Here is a 21,973-nt window from a genome sequence, read left to right on the forward strand (position 1 = left end):
TTAGGTCAGCCAGAAAGTCCTCCTGCATCCCCTACTCTCTGAAAAACTCCTCTCAAAGAAATGTTTCCAGAAAATCAGAGGATATTAAATGGGTCTCAATTATCACATTCTCTGAAGTAGTTTGTCTCTATTTAAGCAGAGATGTATATTTCCAAAACATATTTGTTTTTTTTCTGAAAGGACACTTGTGTCTTCTGCCTCAGCCACATTTGGGGAAGTGTCGGGTTAGCCAGGAGCTCAGGCTTAGAGTAACAGAGGGTCAGCCTCAGCTCATATCGAGAGAATTTCTGAAGGTGATCAGGGTCAGGGAGGGATGTTGACGGTGGCACTGCACACCCACCATCATCTCAGGTTGCTTCATTTGTATTTGTGAATACATCTCAATTCTAAAATCTTGTTAATATAATACTAACACAGGAATACAACAACAAAAAATAGAAATGCTCAGTGGCTTTGAAAGTGAGAAAATCAAAGACCATGTCCCGGGACCTAGACTCAATTGTCCTTCCCTCTGCTCCCTCATTATCTAGAACATTATATGGTCAAGGGGTGGAATAGTTGGGGTTGCACGGGCATCATAGTACAAAAATGACCCACTCAGCCTCTAGGAACAGTAAGAGACAAGAGACTTGACATATCCCAAAAATAGAACTGGACTCCTAGGGCCCTAAGTTCAGATGGGTAAGGAGAAGTCCCCATGACCTTGACTCTTTTGGTGGGGAATAGCTTCCACCTGCCCCCAGATCTCCCCTCTATTCTTGATGCAGGCTGGGGAGGTGGGCACTGCTCCCCAACAATTATTATCTTAACCTTAATGAAAATGTACAGCCAACCACCAACTCCCATTTCCTCTCCCCATGTGACAGGCTTGAGAACAGAAAAACAGAATTCCTGGCTCTGTGTGTGGTTAGAGGGCTGAGGGAATGAGAGGAGACCCAAGGGAAGGCAGAGCAGATATAAGGGCTTAGCAAACCTGAGAATAGAAGAACATATTATCAGAGTTGAGAAAGAAATCTCCACATATCTTCAAGTGGGCCTCAGGTCACACTTGACCACTGGAAGAGAACTGGGTTCAAAGCTAGGGACGTGAAAATTGGGTCACCTTGCCCCACCTGCCAACCTCCACAAGACAACCCTTCTCTGAAAGGGTTCAGAGGTCAGAACGTTTTCCTGAAAACAGTGGCTTTTGAATGTTAGAAAAACTATCCACAGTGGATGTAGAACTAATTGAGCTTTAGAGGAGGTGGGTGTTTAGGGGATCTTGGGGTTAGTGTGGCAAGTCCAAGAAACAAGGTAAGTGCTGCTTAAGGATCTGCCGTGTCTGTGGGGTTTATCTGTCTAGAAAAAAGCTTTGGACACAACAATGAATTCTCTCCATTGCGTGGGTACCTGGGAAAGGGAAGCCCTTCCCATGGAGACTACGTGACGCCTGATGGTGTCACTGCAGGGAAAGGGACGACACAGCGATCAGGAAGGGAATGTTCACGGTGCAGCCATAGTGACTGCAGATAAATGAACAAGTTTAACTACAAGTGAAGAAGGAAGAATGACCCAGCAAGCAGGAAGGAATGGGAATGTCACCTTCTCACCATCATGACACCTGCCCCATTCACTCACTGAAGTAGATGGGGGCATAGTTGCTGAGCTATGTAACTTTGAAAATGAGTGGCATTTGTAAGATTAAAGACAAAAGACACTGCTCATAAGCATTCGAGTTGATAACGTTTCCCTCCGGGATATGGCTTAACAATTCTAATTCTGCTGTACATGTATGCTAGAAGTGAAATATTAAGAATATTAAGTAAATTGACGTCAAGTGATGTGATTCAGGTTTCTCACTGATGGAGTGAAAGGTTACAGGTAAGCAAGAGAGTGGAGCTAGAATGGTCCATGTGGAGATAGCAGCATGCACTCATGTGTGGTATAGATACACATCTTTGCATATAGAAATATTTATAGGTATGTATATATGCACAGGTTGGTTTTAACACATCTGTTCCATTGCTCTGTCACCTGAGAAGGCCTAAAAGCGATGACGCTTGAGTAGGAACAAGCACAACTTGTGCTCAGATCTAGGTCACTGATACCATTTCCAGTAAAGGAACCGGGGTTCCTTGGAGAAATGACTGATTCTAGGACTACAGCAGGGAATATACAATATGAACTGAGATCATTGTGTAGTGCCAGAATGGAAATGCTAAAACACACATGCGTGCGCACACACACACACACACACGGTGATGGGATATGTCAGAGGGACACAGGAGCTCACTGAAAGAGCTCACAATTACCAATTCTAGAGAAATTTGAGCAACAGAATAAGATTGTACAGATTATATTTCAAAGTACAAAATAAATATCCATTAGTGCATAGTGCTATAAGTAAACTATTGAATAAATGATTAAATATGAGAGAAGAGATAAATCTCCTGTTCAGAAGAATTCCAAATAATTTATACAGCTATTGTGCCCTCGAGGAGGTGGAGCATCACTCCCTGCTCTTTAAGTCTGGGCGCGTATATAGACTTCCTTCCAAAGAGGACAGTGTGGAAAGGGGGGACATGCAGTAACTTCACAAGAGAGAAACCTCATAACACTGCCCCCGCCAGGTGATCGAGCTCAACAATAGCAGTGATGTCATGGTGACAGCATGTACCCTTGATAGGGAGTGAATGAACGGCACTTTGCAAATGGTCTTCTCAAAAACCTGTAACCCAGCATAATTATTAGAAAAACATCAGACAAGTCCCAACTAAGGGACAGTCTATAAAATACCTGACCAGCATTCCTCAGAACTGTCAAGGTCATCAAAAACCACGGAATTCTGAGAAACTGTCACAGCAGAGAGGAGACTAAGGAGTTATGACAGTAAATGTAATGTGGTATTCTGGAAGAGATCATAGAACAGAAAAAGAACAGTAGGTAAAGAGTAAGAGAACCTGAGTATAGACTCAGGTCTATACTCTATGAGATGAGAACGGAGTATAGACTCCGTGTAGTAATAATATATATTGATTCATTATTATGGTAAATGTCCCTTACTAAATAAGGATGTTAATAATAGGGGAAAATGAGGGTGGGTTATATGAAAACTCTCTGTACTGTCTTCATAATTTTTCTATAAGTCTAAAACTACTCTAAAATAAAAACCTTATTAAATAATTTAAAATTTCTAATTAAGAAAATATACCATTTAAAAAATGAAAAGGCAACTTGCAATTTGGGAGAAAATATTTCCAATACACATATCTAGCAAAGGATTTCTAACCAGAATATATAAAGGCCCCCTACAAATCAAGTTAAAAAGACAACTCACGAATGGCAAACAAATGCATGAAAATGTACTGAACACCATTGTTCACTAGGGAAATGCAAATGGAAACCACAGTGAGATACCACATACACTAACCAGAATGCCTAAATTAAAAAGAGTGACAATATTAAGCATTAGCAAGGATGTGGAGAAAGTAGCACTCGCATTCTTGTGGGAATGTAAAAAGTTATAACCTCTTTGGAAAACTGTTTCTTATAAAGTTAAACTTACACAAGTCTTATGGCTCAAATTCCACTTCTCGGCATTTACCTATGAGAATGAAAACATATGTCTACAAAGAGATCTTTTACAAGAATGTCCATGACAGCTACATTCATATAGATGAAAACTACAAACAGTCCAAAAGTTCATCAACATGAAATGCATAAATATATTGTGGATCATTCATTCAATGGAACTAGTACTGAGCAATAACAAATGAAGTACTGCTAATACACGCAAAAACGTGGATGAATCCCAAAGGCGTGTTAAGCAAAAGAAGCCAGGCACAAAAAGAGACATTCCAATTATATGAGGTAGAAGAAATAAAGTGAATCCTTAGTGACGGAAATCAGATCATTGTTTGCTCTGGGCATTGAGGGTTGAGGGATGATGATGAATTTTATATATTGATTACAGTGTTGATTAATAGTTCAATCTATGTATTAAATACATAAAATTATATGCTTCATAACCATTCATTAATTTGCATGTAAATCTTGTGTACATGATATCTGGTACAAGAAAGCAGGAATTACCTTTGCTTCCTCACGTCTGTTTCCTGAGGGCAAGCACACAAACAGGCATATTGGTGCTCGCCTTTAGATCTTAAAAAGAGTGAATGAAGGAGTTGTCCATCTACTCTTCACCTTCCATAAAAATCTGGATTGGTTGGGTTTTCATTACAAATGCACAAAAGAAAACTTTGCTTGTAGTAAAATTTAATAGCTGACGAGAATTAAAATATTAAGATGAGTATGTTGTTCTATTTCACACAATAGAAAAGTAAACATGTTATTCTATAAAAATCTTTAAAATCGAAGGCAATATATTTCATACCAAAAGCAGTCTTTGAAGGCAATCAACATTTTTTTTAAAATTATTTTTTTGTTTGTTTATTGCAGTAACATTGGTTTATGACATTGTAAAAATTTCACGTGTACATCATTGTACTTCTATTTCTGCATAGATTACATCATGTTCACCACCAAAATACTAATTACAACCCATCACCACACACATGTACCGAATTATCCCTTTCACCCTCCTCCCTCCCCCCTTCCCCTCTGGTAACCACCAATCCAATTCTGTCCCTATGTGTTTGTTTATTGTTGTTATTATCTACTACTTAATGAAGGAAATCATGCGGTATTTGACCTTCTCCCTCTGACTTATTTCACTTTGCATTATACCCTCAATGTCCATCCATGATGTCATAAATGGCTGGATTTCATCGTTTCTTATGGCTGAGTAGTATTCCATTGTGTATATATACCACACCTTCTTTATCCATTCGTCCCTTGATGGGCACTTAGGTTGCTTCCAAGTCTTGGCTATTGTGAATAACGCTGCAATGAACACATGGGTGCATGTATCTTTACAAATTGGTGTTTTCAAGTTCTTTGGATAAATACCCAGCAGTGGGATGGCTGGATCATATGGTAGTTCTATCCTTAATTTTTTGAGGAATCTCCATACTGTTTTCCATAGTGGCTGCACCAGTTTGCACTCCCATCAGCAGTGTATGAGAGTTCCCTTCTCTCCACATCCTCTCCAACACATGTTGTTTCCTGTCTTGTTAATTATAGCCATTCTGATGGGCGTGAGGTGATATCTCATTGTAGTTTTGATTTGCATTTCCCTGATAGGTAATGATTTTGAACATCTTTTCATGCGTCTGTTGGCCATCTGTATATCTTCTTTGGAGAAATGTCTGTTCAGGTCTTTTGCCCATTTTTTAATTGGGTTGGTAGTTTTTTTGTTGGTAAGATGCATGAGTTCTTTATATATTTTGGAGATTAAGCCCTTATCAGAAGTATGGTTTGCAAATATCTTCTCCCAATTGTTAGGTTGTCTTTTCGTTTTGTTGATGGTTTCCTTTGCTGTGCAGAAGATTTTTAGTTTGATGTAGTCCCATTTGTTTATTTTTTCTATTGTTTCTCTTGCCCAGTCAGACGTGGTGTTTGAGAAGATGTTGCTAAGACCTATGTCGAAGAGCGTACTGCCTATGTTTTCTTCTAGAAGTTTCACAGTTTTAGGTCTTACATTCAAGTCTTTAATCCATTTGGAGTTAATTTTTGTGTATGGTGTAAGGTAAGGGTCTACTTTCATTTTTTTGCATGTGGCTATCCAGTTTTCCCAACACCATTTGTTGAAGAGACTTTCTTTTCCCCATTGTATGTTCTTGGCTCCTTTGTCAAAGATTAGCTGTCCATAGATGTGTGGGTTTATTTCTGGGCTTTCGATTCTATTCCATTGATCTGTGTGTCTGTTTTTGTGCCAGTACCATGCTGTTTTGGTTACTACAGCTTTGTAGTATATTTTGAAATCAGGGATTGTGATACCTCCAGCTTTGTTCTTTTTTCTCAGGATTCCTTTAGCTATTCGGGGTCTTTTGTTGTTCCATATAAATTTTAGGATTCTTTGTTCTATTTCTGTGAAAAATGTTGTTGGAACTTTGATAGGGATTGCATTGAATCTATAGATGGCTTTAGGAAGTATGGCCATCTTAACTATGTTAATTCTTCCAATCCAAGAGCACGGAATATCTTTCCATTTCTTTGTGTCTTCTTCAATTTCTTTCAGAAATGTTTTATAGTTTTCAGTGTACAGATCTTTCACCTCTTTGGTTAAGTTTATTCCTAGGTATTTTATTCTTTTTGTTGCAATTGTAAATGGGATGGTATTCTTAATTTCTCTTTCTGCTACTTCGTTGGTAGTGTACAGAAATGCAACTGATTTTTGTATGTTGATTTTGTATCCTGCAACTTTACCATATTCGTTTATTACTTCTAAAAGTTTTCTGGTGGATTCTTCATTTTATTGATGTGGTGTATTACGTTGATTGATTTGCGAATGTTAAACCACCCCTGCATACCTGGAATAAATCCCACTTGATCATGGTGTATAATCTTTTTAACGTATTGTTGTATGCGATTTGCTAGCATTTTATTGAGGGTTTTTGCATCCATGTTCATCAGTGATATTGGCCTGTAATTTTCTTTTTTTGTGTTGTCCTTGTCTGGTTTTGGTATCAGGGTAATGTCAGCTTCGTAGAATGAGTTAGGGAGCTTCCCCCCCTCCTCAATTTTTTGGAAGAGTTTGAGAAGGATAGGTATTAAGTCTTCTTTGAATGTTTGGTAGAATTCACCAGGGAAGCCGTCTGGTCCTGGACTTTTATTTTTGGGGAGGTTTGTGATTACTGTTTCAATCTCCTTACTGGTGATTGGTCTATTTGAATTCTCTACTTCTTCTTGATCCAGTTTTGGAAGGTTGTATGATTCTAAGAATTTATCCATTTCTTCCAGATTGTCGAATTGGTTGGCATATAGCTTTTCATAGTATTCTCTTATGATCTTTTGTATTTCTGAGGTGTCTGTTGTAACCTCTCCTCTTTCATTTCTGATTTTACTTATTTGTGCCTTCTCTCTTTTTTTCTTGGTGAGTCTAGCTAAAGGTTTGTCAATTTTGTTGATCTTTTCAAAGAACCAGCTCTTGGTTTTATTAATTTTTTCTATTGTTTTTGTGGTCTCTATTTCATTTATTTCTGCTCTGATTTTTATTATTTCCCTTCTTCTACTGATTTTGGGCTTTGTTTGTTCTTCTTTTTCCAGTTCCTTCAGGTGCATTGTTAGATTGTTTATTTGAGATTTTTCTTGTTTGTTGAGATAGGCCTGTATCGCTATAAACTTCCCTCTTAGAACTGCTTTTGCTGTATCCCATAAATTCTGGCATGTCGTATTTTCATTTTCATTTTTCTCCAGGTATTTTTTGATTTCTTCTTTGATTTCTTCGTTAACCCAGTCGTTGTTCAGTAGCATTTTGTTTAATCTCCACGTATTTGTGGCTTTTCTGATTTTCTTCCTATAGTTGATTTCTAGTTTCATACCGTTGTGGTCAGAAAAGATGCTTGGTATTATTTCAATCTTCTTAAATTTATGGAGACTTGTTTTGTGGCCTAATATGTGTTCAATCCTGGAGAATGTTCCACGTGCCTTTGAAAAGAAGTGTATTCTTCGGTTTTTGGATGGAATGCTCTGTATATATCTACTAGGTCCATCTGTTGTAGTGTGTCGTTTAAGGCCAATGTTTCCTTATTGATCTTCTGTTTGGATGATCTATCTGTTGGTGTAAGTGGAGTGTTAAAGTCCCCTACTATTATTGTGTTACTGTCTATTTCTGTTTTTATGTCTGTTAATAATTGCTTTATATATTTAGGTGCACCTACATTGGGTGCGTAGATATTTACAAGTGTTATATCCTCTTGTTGGATTGTTCCCTTGATCATTATGTAATGCCCTTCTTTGTCTCTTTTTACAGTTTTTGTTTTAAAGTCTATTTTGTCTGATATGAGTACTGCTACCCCAGTTTTCTTTTCATTGCCATTTGTGTGGAGGATCTTTTTCCATCCCTTCACTTTCAGTTTGTGAGTGTCTTTAGGTCTGAAGTGTGTCTCTTGTATGCAGCATATATATGGGTCTTGTTTTTTTATCCAGTCAGCCACCCTATGCCTTTTAATTGGAGCATTTAGTCCATTGACGTTTAAAGTAGCTATTGATAAGTATGTACTTACTGCCATTTTTTAACTTTTTTTTTTTTTCTCAGTGTTTTAGTAGTCCTCTGTTCCTTTCTTCTTCTATACAGAATTGATGGTCACTTTAGTTTGACCTCTGTCTGAAAGCTCTACTCTTTAACTCCCCTCCTTCCTCATGTTTTTGATATCATATCTAACCTCTTTGTTGTGCATTTGTATCCATTACATTCTAATCATGGAAATAGATAATTTTTCCTATTTGTGGTCTTTTCTTTTCCCCTTAAATCAGTCCCTTTAACATTTCTTGTAGCACTGGTTTCTTGGTGACAAACTCCTTTAATTTTTGCTTATCTGGGAAAATTTTGATCTCTCCTTCCATTTTGAATGATAACCTTGCTGGGTAGAGTATTCTTGGCTGTAAGTTTTTTCCTTTTAGCACTTTAAATATATCGTGCCATTCTCTTCTAGCCTGTAAGGTTTCTGCAGAGACGTCAGCTGATAGCCTTATGGGGTTTCCTTTGTATGTAACTTGACATTCTCTTGCAGCTTTTAGGATTCTCTCTTTATCTTTAATTCTGGACATTTTGATTATGATGTGTCTTGGTGTGGGCCTCTTTGGGTTTATCTTGTTTGGGGCTCTCTGTGCTTCCTGTACCTGGATGTCTGTTTCCTTCCTTAGGTTAGGGAAGTTTTCATCTATTATTTCTTTAAATAGATTCTCTGACCCCTTGTCTCGCTCTTCTCCTTCCGGGACACCTATAACACGGATGTTAGTGCACTTGATGTTGTCCCAGAGGTCCCTTAGACTGTCCTCAGTCTTTTTAATTCTTTTCTCTTTTACCTGTTCACCTCGGGTAATTTCTTCTAGTCTTTCGTCCAGCTCACAGATCCGTTCTTCTGTATCCTCTACTCTGCTTTTGAGTCCCTCTAATGAATTTTTCATTTCCAGTATTGTATTCTTCATTTCTGATTGGTTCTTTTTTATATCTTCCATTTCTTTGTTGACATTCTCACTGAGTTCATCTATTCTTCTCCCCAGATCAGTGAGCATCCTTAACACTCTCAGTTTGAACTCTCTGTCGGGTAGGTTGCTCATTTCTGTTTCACTTAGTTCCTTTTCTGGGGTTTTGTCCTGTTGCCTTATTTGGAATGTATTCTTTTGCCTCTTCATTTTGCCTCTTTCCCTGTGCTTGTGTCTACGTATTAGGTGGGTCAGCTACGTCTCCTGCACTTGGATAGGTGACCTTATGTAAGTGATGGCTTAGGAGGCTTCCAGTGTGCTTCCCTCAGTTCTCAATGTTCCAGGGGTGACCCCTATGTGGGCTACGTGTGTCCTTCTGCTGTGGCCTGTTTGCTCTCCCTGTAGGCGCCCAGGGAGGCTGAGTTACGCTCCTGGCCAGCTGTTGTAATGCTCAGCTGCTTGGAGTTGTTGTGGGCCCTTCAGTCTCTTTATGAGGTGTGGGGATCCCCAGCACAGTTGGCTGCAAGTTCTAATACCACATTTGTGTTGCAGTATTTCTTTTAAGTGAGTAGGCCCCCACTGTGGCAGGTTGTTAGGCTCAGGGCCTTACAATTGCTGTAAGCCTCTAGCCTATTAGGTCTCTTGTCAGCTCTCTGAGGATTGCAGCTGGGTGGGGCTGGCCTCAGGCACAGGAGCACCCAATCATTTCAGGCTTTGGAAGGTGGGGCAAACCTCCTATGTGGGTCTTTGAGAAGCACAAGTCTTCTGCAGCTGACAAGCCCTGCCACCCACAGGTCCACACACACAGTCAACACAGTCCTGCCCCGTGTGAGTGCCCCCACCTCCCCAAGCAGACCCAGTCTCTCCACGGCGGGAGCCCCACACACTCTGCCACCGCCCCACACTCTCCACCCGCTCCTTGTGCACACCCTGCCCCGCTCAAGTGGGCTCAGTTGCCAGGCTGCAGAGAATCCAGTCACCAATCTATGCAGGCCCACAAGTTGCCTGAGGGCTTGTTGTTGGGTGGGGCCAGTCTCTAGGGTGGGCTGCCTGCCCTGGCTGAGCTGGATTAAATCGGTGCTCTAGCGGGTGGGGCAGACCCTGGGCTAGCAGGCCTCAGGGAGAACTCCAATGGCGTCTGTGTCAGCACGCCCACACCGGGCCACAACAATAGCCACCGCCAATGTCCCAGTCCCTGGAGAGGTCTCACCCCTCACCGAGATGCACTCAGGGCCTATTAGGTGAGTCTCTTGTCACCAAAGCACTGTACACCTTTCTTTCTGGTGATTTTAGGGTGCTTCCTGAAACGGGTGAGTTTGCGTGCGGGCCCTTTAAGAGCCAGTTTTAGTTTCTTTGTGAACCGGGTTTTCTGGGGGTGCTCCCCAATGTTTTAGTAGCAGGCACAGTCAGATATTATGCCGCTGGTGTCGATTGTGCTGGGTCCACAAAATGCCCACAGCGGGGGGAACTCCCGGCTCAGGGCCCCGCGCCTCCGGGGAGGCTGCGTACCTGTGAGCTGCTCCCGGCGGCCGTGAAGCTGGCGGCTTGTGAAGGCGGCGGTTTTCCTCTCCAGAAGGGAGTCTCTGCCTCTTCCACCTCAGTTAGGATTGTCCGTTGTTGCAGGAGTTCCTCTTATCCAGTTTTCAGTTCTGTCTCGGGGTAATTTTTCCACGAGTAGTTGTAAATTGGCTGTGTCCATGGGAGGAGGTGAGTTCCGAGTCTGCTTACGCCGCCATCTTGACTCCTCTCTCCTAAAATTATTTTTTGTTTTTTATTTTTTTTGTGAGGAAGATCAGCCCTGAGCTAACATCCGTGCCTATCCTCCTCTTTTTGCTTAGGAAGACTGGCCCTGGGCTAACATCCGTGCCCATCTTCCTCCATTTTATGTGAGACGCCGCCACAGCATGGGCTGACAAGCGGTGCGATGGTGCGGATCCGAACCAGCCGCCAGCAGTGGAGCACGTGCACTTAACCACTATGCCACAGGGCTGGCCCCCCATATTTTTTTTTTAAATGAAAGCCCTGGACTCACTCCTTACGTGCATTTTTAAAAAAAAATCAACCACAGCCATTGTTTACATAAGGGTGTTGTACATTTCATGGGTTTTGACAAATGCATAATGACATGTATCCACCATTATATCATACAGAATAGTTTCCCTGCCCTGAGAATCCTCTGCGCTCTACCTGTTCTTCCCTTTGCCCCACCCCCCTACCCGACCAAACCCTTGGCAACCACTGATTTTTTACTGTCTTCATATTTTTGCCCTTTCCCAGAATGTCATATAGTTGGAATCATACAGTATGTAGCCTTTTCAGATTGGCGTCTTTCTCTTAGTAATATTCATTTAAGGTTCCTTCATGTCTTTTTCATGGCTTGATAGCTCATTTCTTTTTAGCGCTGAATAATATTTCATTGTCTGGGTATACCACAGTTTATTTATCCATTCACCTATTGAAGGACATCTTGGTTGTTTCCAGGTTTTGGCAATTATGAAAGAAGCTGCTATAAACATCCGTGTGCAGGGTTTTGTGTGGATGTAAGTTTTCAGCTCATTTGGGTACCAGTGAGCACAACTGCTAGATTGTGTGGTAAGAGTACGTTGAGTTTTGTCAGAAACTGCCAAACTGTCTTCCAAAGTGGCTGCACCATTTTGCATTCCCACCAACAATGAGTGAGAGTTCCTGTTGCTCCACATCCTCACCAGCATTTGCTGTTGTCAGTGTTCTGGATTTTAGCCACTCTACTAGATGTATAGTGGTATGTCATTTTCATTTTAATTTGCATTTCCCTGATGATGAATGATGTTGAGCAACTTTTCATGCTTCTTTGCCATCTCTACGTCATCTTTGGTGAGGTGTCTGTTGGGATCTTTTGCCCATTTTGCATTGGGTTTTTTGTTTTGTTATTGTTGAGTTCTAAGAGTTGTCTGTATATTTTGGATAACAATCATTTATGAGATCTGTCTTTTGCAAATATTTTCTCCTAGTCTGTGGCTTTTGTTCTCATTCTCTTGACAGTGTCTTCCACAGAGCAACAGAAGTTTTTAATTTTAATGCAGTCCAACATCACTTTTTTCTTTCATGGATCATGTCTTTTGTGCATCTAAAAAGTCATTCTCAAATCCAAGGTCAACTAGATTTTTGCTATCTGTTTTTGAAACAAGATTTATCGTGAAGACAACTGGCTCTTGATTTCCACTCTGGCAACCTCTTACATACATTCACTGTGTTGCTTCTCTTTAAAATAAAGACTATTTCCTTGAAATACCCCTTCACAGCCAAGAGGAAGTACTGGCCTCAGGAATTTCTTTCACTTTTTTCTCTTGACTAACAGATCTCCAGGTGTCCAAGCTACTGACCAAGTCCAGTGAGGAATTTCTCCAGGAGGGTCTCCTCCACAAACAAACTTCCCAGAATAGTGTTTTTATACACAGTGCCCCTAATTCTCATTCTTGTGTTTCTTTTTCAACCTACTGCCATCTGGTTTCTGTCCCATTATTTCTACTAACCCACATCCTGCTAAGGTCACAAGCAGCATCTGTTTTCAGGTCCACTGGGACAGTTCAGTCCACACCTGCCCTGCAAGCACCACTTTGTCTTTATTTATTTATTTTTTTTGTGAGAAAGATTGTCCCTGAGCTACCATCTGTGCCAACTTGACTCTATTTTCTGTATGTGGGACGCTGCCACAGCATGGCTTTAAGAGTGGTGTGTAGGTCCACGTCCAGGATCCAGGCCCGGGAACCCTGGGCCTCTGGAGGGGAGCCTGTAAACTAACCACTCTGCCACTGGTCCAGCCCACCACTTTTGTCTTTTAATCACACTTCTTCCCTTCAGTAGTCTCCCCACTATTTGTCCCCATATGTTCTTCTAACTGGACTGGCCTCTCCGCCTCAGTGCCCATTACAGACTCTCCTCTACCCTACCTTTAAATGTTGAGGGTCTGCAGAATGAGGTTTAGGTCCTCTCCTCATCACCCACTGTATAAGTGACCACACCCATCCCCATGCCCTCATGCCCAAATATGCAATGAGGTATCCCCAATTAATACCTGTGCCGATGGCATTGCTTGTTCATTCTAGACCTATATGCCCAGCAGCCAGCAAGACTTCTGCAATTACATATCTCCCAGGCACCCTAGAAAGGATATCTTTTTTTCCCCCAAAATTATTTGTATCTAATTCTGATGTAAGAAAATTTTCCTTTACTTCTTTTTGTATTTTTTAATATAATTGAGATTTCAAAAATCCTTGTAATCTTTTTATATCTCTTTCCCTGTGAGACTGAAAGTTTCAACACAGAAAGTATTGTGTTAGATGTATTCCCCTGTGTTTCTTTAAGGCAATTCTACAATCTCCCACTTTGAAACACAATTCATACGTATGACATGAACTGAATGAATGAATGAGTAGGTAAATATCACTGTCCATTCTTTGATTTGATTTAGAAAACCAGGTTTTGGATTTAGGCTTTAAGGATAAACAGACTCAAGAAGTTTTCTTTGATAAGAATTTAATAAATAAAACAAAATACAAATTTAATAAAATGGAAAGGTCAACATGTTTTCTAAATTTTAGTACAATATAAAGGCAAATATCTTTTATATGAAACTATAAATATAAGTACGATAAGAAATAAGAATAAATAAATAAATAAATATAAATTAATACACAATAAATAAAAACATCAGGGCAGTCATCTCTTAGGCACTGATGCCCCAGGACATGAATATTTTTAACATATTCTTGCTGAATACTACTGACAAAATATTTGCTGACTTAAATTTAATAAAGTATGTGACTCTAGCAGAAATAAGAGCATTTTGAAATGAGCAAAGACATGTGCAAGGGTGACATGGCACATTAGTCAAGAAGAATCATTTCAAGGTGACCCCAAGTCTCTCTCCTTCATTCTTAACCTTTCTTGCCAGTTTGTCAACGAAGAGAAGGATCTTATGATTTCCACTCTGACCATCTCCCAGGCACAGTCACTGTATTTCTTCTCTTTCAGGTACAGATGGAGTCCCCGGAAGTACCTCTTCACGGCCAGTGTAGGGCCCTCAGTTCCCAGGGCAGATTTTTCCTCTCCCGTCTCCTGCACCAAACAGGCGTCCAGGTCTTCCAGCTGCCGATGGAGTCCAGTGCAGAGGTTGTCCAGGAGGGTCCTGTTCCAGGCAGCAGAGGAGCGCTCTGTGTGGAAGAGGTTGAAGATCTGCTGGAGCATCTCGTGGAGGACAGAGATGGCCTGGGCCTTCTGGAACTGGCTGCCATCTACCATCTCCTGGGGGAAACTCAAGTCTTTTCTGTGCTTCAGACAGAGGAAAGGGGAGATTCTCCTCATTTGGCCCAGAAGCACAAAGTTCTTCCTGCTAACCAGGATGTGGTTCTGAGGCAGGTCACATCCCAGAGATCCACGAGGGCCCTAGCTGAACATCACCAAGGCCATCAGTAGAGAGAGCAGGAGGGCCATGGGGAAAACGAGGGTGCTGTTGCCCTTGCTAAGCTGGGTGTCTATGAGCCTTGGACCCGAGGTTCTCTGATGACATTCTTTCTAAGCATGGCCATTAAATAGGGAACACAATAATTTTCATTTTCGAAACAGTTCTCTACACTTTTACTTCCTTTTTTGTTTTATTTATGTATTCTCCATATGGTCTAACAAGGTGTCATCAATCCGATCTCTTAATTTTGCAATGGAAGTTTAATTTTTCCAGGAAACTTCAGATGTGCCAATCTGAATGGATACTTATCAATCAAATGAGAAAAGACTTTGTGCTAAAGTCAGAAGTGATATAGGTATGTCAGTACTCACACATACACGCACACACTCTGTTTTTCACACATAAATATTGTCTTCTCTGTCTAGGACATATTTTTAATTCTGATCTTAGGCTCCATTTTAACCTATTTACATAGGAGGGCAGGTTCCCTCAGCCCTAGTGGGCTCTGTATTGTATGAGGGATTTACCAGACCACCTTTGGCAACTAAACTCTTTAGAATCAAGGACTTGGGTTTATTTCCTGTTTGAGTCACAGCGGAGGCTGGTGATTATGAGTGAAATCAGCTTGTCTGATGTTTCTTTTCCTCATTCATGCAGGTCCATGTGGTTATGCTTTTTGTGGCTCATGATTCTTCACTTAAAATTTTTGTACCTTCTTTTCACTCAGTGGCTCAGTGGGCAAGATTTGTCTTGCTTCTCCTGCATGACATTCTAATTCATCATGAGGTGAGAACAATAAAGGAAGTAAAAGAAAGGCAAAGAGGCTGCAATCTCAATCATTATGAAGACTTCAGATGTTTTGTTTCTCATTTCTACTTTCCTAGAAAGCAAAATCTGACAGTTGTTTTGTGGGCAAAAAGAAAACAAATGTAAGTTTGAGTGTCGTGAAAGTGAAACAACGGAAGTGATTTTCGGCTGACAAAATGACATATTCTAAGTTAGCAAAATTCAGTACAGCCAAATTGGGGATCAGGGTATGACAGAGGGGAAGAATTAAGGCCAATTTTGAAAAACACAAAGGTAGGACAATGGCTGCTTCGGCCAGACACTCAAGGACTGCTCCTGGGTCAATGGCCTGCCTTCAGGTTTGCAAGACCAGCCATCTGATTTGCTTTCATTTAATCCACATGTGATCAGCTCTGAGGAGAGAAGGAAGAAGTCACACAAACCAGCTCACAGAGACTTTCAACCAGAACCCTAGTTGCTAGAACACTGACCCTCTCTGTCAGGATAGTGGCTATCAGCCCTTGCCTGAGCCCTCTACCACTTGGTAAATCCTCTCAGGCAATGAAAAGATTGCCTTGAAAAACTACAAGAAAGGGAATTGGTATTAAATTAATTAGAATTAAAAGAAAGGAATTAGATGATTCCAAAAGATTCTGATCTTAATTTAGACAATAGTAAACATGATATTAAAAAATAACTGAATTTTTTTGCATGCTTATTATGGACCAACCGCTCTTCGAAGTTCTTTAAAATATTAACTCAATCCTCTCAATAAAATATGATTGGATTACAGTCACTGATACAGCTGGCTAGAAATATAAATGTGGAGCTGAACTCTTCCAAATGTACCAAAGATCCAAGGGCAAACTTAGGGAGTGTCAATATAATGGCTTGTCTGGAAGAGTCCATTAAAGGAAGTGATGGATAGAAATGTATATGGGCTTTATGAACCAATGAGAGGCCACGGCATGAAATCATAGAGACAAGACAGTAAGACAACAAAGGATCCTGAGTTCCATTTCAAATACCAAAGGATTCTTGTTTGTTGTTTTGTAGGCAACACGGCGTGTGGTATAAGACCAGTGAACTGATTTTAAGTTTACGAAAAAACACACAAAATCTCTGTTAATAGTTAGAAGGGAGTAAATTTTTCTGCCAACTGAATAAAAATTCTAAGATTTTATGAGTGATTTCTTCAATGAAATATAGTATAATAACTTTACTAATCCCTTAACTGCAGACCCTTGGAAGCCTGTTTATTTCTAAGTCTTGAGTTTTCTCATGACTTTAAGAATAAACAAAAAGCACCTGATGATTTCTTTGGCTTGCCTCCTTCAGGACCTCACTGATTCCACGGAGCCCTCTTCAGGCAGCCCGCTCTTCTCACTCCCAAGGACAACTCCATTTCTCACCTCCAGGCCAGACTGCACTTCCTGCTGTCTACTGATAGAGTCCAGCGAAGAGTCTCTTCTCCTCTCTGCCTTTGCAACCAATGGTTGCGATGTGAGTGCTGAAGAGACTTCGGTATGACCAAGATGGACGAGTATTACGGACTTCCCAGACAGAAGCAGGGAATGCTTTCAAAGGCTATTTACCAAGGAGAGACTTGCTTGAGCTCCAGACTCAGCCACACTGCTTAGTGTCATTATCTTTATTTTTCTAGCCTCATCCTATTAAAAATTCATAAAATAAAACTGTAGGATTGAAGTAAACATATTATTAAAATCAGCATTAATTGATAAAGTGATATTTTTAAGAACGTTCTTTGCTTATTTTTTTGACCCTAACCTCAGGAAGGTTTCCAAACTCTAAGTGTACCTTCTCAGTACAGTGTGCACCAAGTGGAAAGAAAAGAAAGAGGATTGCTCCATCAATGTCCTCTTTCCAACTGCCTAAATTAAATAAATGAATTTTCACAAAGGCCTTATTACATTTAGAAATTGTGATCTTCCAACATGCACATTACTAATACATGTTCTGCTGGGGAGGCTCTACCAGCTTGTGGCTACATGCATTCAAATCCCTGCCTGTGTCCCTCCTATTCAAGCAGTGTTTTATTTTGTCTGTTTTTAAAGGAGGCTGCACCACAACCCTAAGTTAGGAGATTCCTTGGATTGCATTGGCCCCAGGAACAATTTTCCCTCCACTGTGATGACTTGCTGAATCTGAAGGAGGGAAGAGAAGTTTGCAGCTGGCACCAGAGTAACCCTCATCCCTTCCAGTACTCTGCAGGCTGCTGTGCTATCGGTGTCACCCATGCTGGGGACATTGTTATTGGCCATGTCTTCGTGAGAGAACTCTGTGCTCTAAGCATCCACCTCAAACTTCTGACCCTCTGAAGCAGAATGTTCTGGAGAAACACTTGACTCAGTGCTGCCCATTGTATCGTTCCATCTCCTGAGGACCTGCCGCTGTTCCAGTGAAAGCTTTCATCTCTGTTCTCCTTCCAAGTTCTCCGGCTGCTGCTGACTGTCAGCTCCACGTTTCCTGCCCTTTGGGTTTTTGAGTAAATGGGAGTCCTGAGCCTGGTGCTGCCTCCTCCTAGTGGAATCAGAACGTGGAGGCACCTAAATAGAGACACAGACGAGCTCCTGGAGTCTTTACTGGCTCATCGGGTGTAGACATGCCGGCAGCGCTCCCTCTGGTCTTTACTGTGTTCCCGTGGGAGGCTGGACAGTCTTGACCTGCAGCGCGCAGCTCTGCGCGGACAGAGAGGGGGGAGGCAGGGCCCATTCACACTCGCTCCCTGTGCTTACAGGACCCGGCGGTCCCCAGCTGGTGCTGCACTGACCTGCTGTCACCGTTCCAAGGGAACCATAGCTGGGACCATGACGCCTGTGCCCCTTCTCCAATCGCGCTGCCCAGGGACCTACCTGTGCTGGGCGGGCGGGTGATTATAGCCCGTCCATGACAGCTCCGCGAACCACACCCCTACATCCCTCCTTGCCCTCATTCTCCAATATTTTGGAAGATGTAACAAATTAATAACTTCTGGATATGATCAGAATATGACTACAGAGATTTTTCAAGGTAAGGTGGGAATATGGGGCCAAATCATACCATTTTTGCCCACAGAATATAAAAGACATGAAGGACACAAATGCATATTACTGAGTGAGAGAAGCCAATCTGAAAAGGCTGCCTGCTGTGTGATCCCAACTATATGACGTTCTGGAAATGGCAGATCTATGGCGGCAGTAAAATATCAGTGGTTACCAGGGGGTGGGGGATGAATAGGTGGAACACAGAGGATTTTAGGGTAGAGATACTGTAATGGTGGATATATCACTATGCATTCGTCCAAACAAATGTTGTAGAGGATACAATACCAAGGGTGACCCTAAATATAAGCTGTGGCCTCTGGGTGATGATGATGTGTGAATGTTTGTTCATCATTTGTAACAAATGTTGCATCTGATGGGAGATGCTGATAATGGGGAGACTAGGCATATGGAGGGGCAGGGAGTGTGTGGGGAATCTCTACACCTTCTGCTTTCACTTTTGCTGTGAACCTAAATCTCCTCTAAAAAACAAAGGCTATTTTTTAAAAATATACAAAAGCTCAGGAAATGAGCTTTTCTAATTCTTCCAGTATTAGGTTTGATTCTTTCCAAGAAAGAGCCTTTTAAAACTCTGGAGATAATGCTGAACAGGAGAGATTCTGCATACAGCAGAAGCCGGTCTCAGGACTTGGTCTCTGTCTTTGTCCATCTTGCCCAGCAGCGGGCGCTCTTCCTTTATAAATATTTTAATATTCCACAGAGCAAAATGGATCCAGCTTTCTGTTTCCATTTTTGCAACAGCAACTGTTACATCATTGTAACAGGGACTTCCCTTCATTTCCAAAAATACACACGAGGAGAAAAGGAGAAAAAAAAAAAGGCCTCTCCTATGAGCGTTTCAGAAAAACCTAGAACTTTCACTCAACTTTTCTTCAATTTGTGGCTTTGTACTCTTAAGGGGAAAGTGACAGCCAGAAACCATAATGGAAAAGAGAGCAGCTGTGTGAATGGGCAGAACAGCTTAATGAGGAGAGCACGCTGGAGGTTTCTACATTGGAAGGAAGGAAACGATGGTGATACGAGAGTGAAAGAATGGGATCCAGGAAAGCAGAGAGGAAGGGGGAAGTGTGCCAGATACCAGGATCAGCAAATGAGTACTATATAAACGTATGTAATACTGTATTTCTTTATAGATATATAGTATATATAGTATATTTTATGGCATGTGTATTTTGTAGTGTATATGTACATATTTATATATGTATATATTATTATTATGTATATAATTACGTACAATTAATGAGCCACTTTTTCCTAGTTCTGTTTTTTAGACCGTCAGCATTTTGCAGTCAGTTACAGAGAGAGATGTAGGATAGCTCACTATACTCCTACAGATCTATATGAAAAAATAAGAAAATAGCCACCATCTGTTAAGCCCTCACTCAATGGAAGATACTCTGCTAAGTGCTTTGAAATGTTCTAGTTTGTTTAATACTCACAATAACTCTAGGAATATTTCCACCTTACTTTATATTTGAGAAAACTGAAGGTTGGGGAAGTTGAGTGAATTCCCCAGGATCACACATATGTCCTGGCAGAATCTAGGTTCAATGCGGAATCCCATATTACATGTCATAAATAAATACTTAAGTTTCATCCTGTGAAACCTCAAACTCTGTTTTCTTCTTCACTGCTTTCTGGAGATTCTTCATCCTGGTTTTCTGCTAACTGCGCTGGCTACTCGGTCTCTGTCCACTTTGCAGGCTCTCCTCTTTCTCAGCCTTAAAAGTTGAAAGTTTTTACAAGCTTTAGGTCATCTCATTCTACACTCCAGTCATCAGTAATGACATCCATTACCATGCCCTGATTTCCAGTTATGAAACAAACAATTATAAATTCATATCTCCAGGATGTACATTGTTGGAGATTCCACATTCACATATGCATCTACCAATGGGACAGCTGTCCTTAGATGTTTCTTGAGGACTCTATAGAGAACATCGGCCTTTTCTCCCTTCCTGACATCCCTCATTAAAGCTCCTGGTGACAGAATCCCTTGGCTTTTGTCTGCTTTATGTCCCTTTCTCTTCTAAATTGCAAGCTGCAAGACAATAGGTTTTGTGATTGCTTTATTCACCTCTGTATCCCCAGAATAACCACCTAATCTGTCATGGAAATATGCAGATTTAAAATATAACTGACTGGAAAAAATGAAGGAGTAATTTGAATTCATCCTCCCTTCTTCAATATGGGTTGCAAATTAGGCTATTTCTTTTTTTAAGAATAAACAAATCCAAGATGTCTTCTGGGGAAGAATTTCATGAATTAAAGAATAAAATTTGACAAAAAAAGGTAAACAACTTTGGTTGTATTTCCAGATATTATAAAGGTAAATATGATATTATATGAGTAAAACTATTTTAAATACCATGCATTTGTGACATAGATAAAGTAGATGAATGAATAAATGAATGAATATACGAACGCACTGGAGCCCTCAGCATGTTAATCATAGTTATTTTAAATTCCTGGTCTGATAATTCCAAAATCTTTACCAAAACTGAGTCTAGTTCTGATGCATGCTCTGTCTCTTCCAACTGTTTTTCACCTTTTAGTATGCCTTGTAAGTTTTTTTTGAAACTTGGACATGATGTACTGGGAAAAAGGAACTTTTAGGCAAGGTGTTACATTTATCCAGCTCTGTTTACTGTTTGCTGTAGCTGTAAGTGTTTATTGTTTGGCTCTGTCTACTGTTTGCAGTAGCTGAAAGTCTCAGAGGCTAAAATTTCCTGTTGTGGCCTTGCTTTTTCCTCCATGTTGTCTTTGGGTTTCCCTAGAGACTTCTTCAATAAAGTCTGACACTTGCAGTTCATTCTTTGTAATCTCTGGTTATTGTACTGGAACCCTATTGATGTAAAGGTCGATATCGGGGAGGGGCGGTGTTCTAGAATCCGGTGATTATGTCTCGGTCTCTTAGTGAGCCTGTGCCCCTTGGCTGTGTCCTTCACAAGTGCTTCTCATCTTTTTTACCACCCTATGAGGTGAGACAGGAACATTAGAGGGGTTTGGAGTTAGGTATTTCCCTTCTCCCATGTGGAAGGCTAGAGGAGGCTGGAGTTGAGTATTTGCCTTCCTCCAGGTAGACTAGGCTCTGGTAAAGTACTTTCCCTTGAGGGCAGGTCTTTGTTATGAGTATTTCAAAATGATTTCTTTTTCCCTTCCTCTGCTGGAAGCATCAGGAGATTTTTCTCTGATTTTCACAGTGAGAACCTGGTGGGGCTCCTAAAGGTAAGAGTCACAAACATGTGAGCCCCCCCAAAGACTGGACATCTTGGAGTTATTTTTTGTTTTTAATTTTTTGTTTATTACAGTAACATTGGTTTATAACATTATATAAATTTCAGGTGTACATCATTATACTTCTATTTCTGTATAGATTACATCATGTTCACCACCCAAATACTAATTACAACCCATCACCACACACATGTGCCGAATTATTCCTTTCACCCTCCTCTCTCCCCCCTTCCCCTCTGGTAACCACCAATCCAATCTCTGTCTCTATGTGTTTGTTTGCTGTTGTTATTATTTACTACTTAATGAGTGAGATCATATGTTATTTGACCTTCTCCCTCTGACTTATTTCACTTTGCATAATACCCTCAATGTCCATCCATGTTGTCACAAATGGCTGGATTTCATTGTTTCTTATGGC

At 40.8% G+C, this 21,973-nt stretch overlaps 1 pseudogene; it reads right to left on the reverse strand.

Annotated features, from left to right (window-relative positions):
• Positions 1-13,911: 13,911 nt before the first annotated feature.
• On the reverse strand, positions 13,912-14,575 carry LOC131420103 (interferon omega-2-like; annotated as a pseudogene).
• Positions 14,576-21,973: the final 7,398 nt, after the last annotated feature.

This window comes from Diceros bicornis, chromosome 22 (genome assembly GCF_020826845.1).
Source record: "Diceros bicornis minor isolate mBicDic1 chromosome 22, mDicBic1.mat.cur, whole genome shotgun sequence".
NCBI classification, from domain to species: Eukaryota; Metazoa; Chordata; class Mammalia; order Perissodactyla; family Rhinocerotidae; genus Diceros; species Diceros bicornis.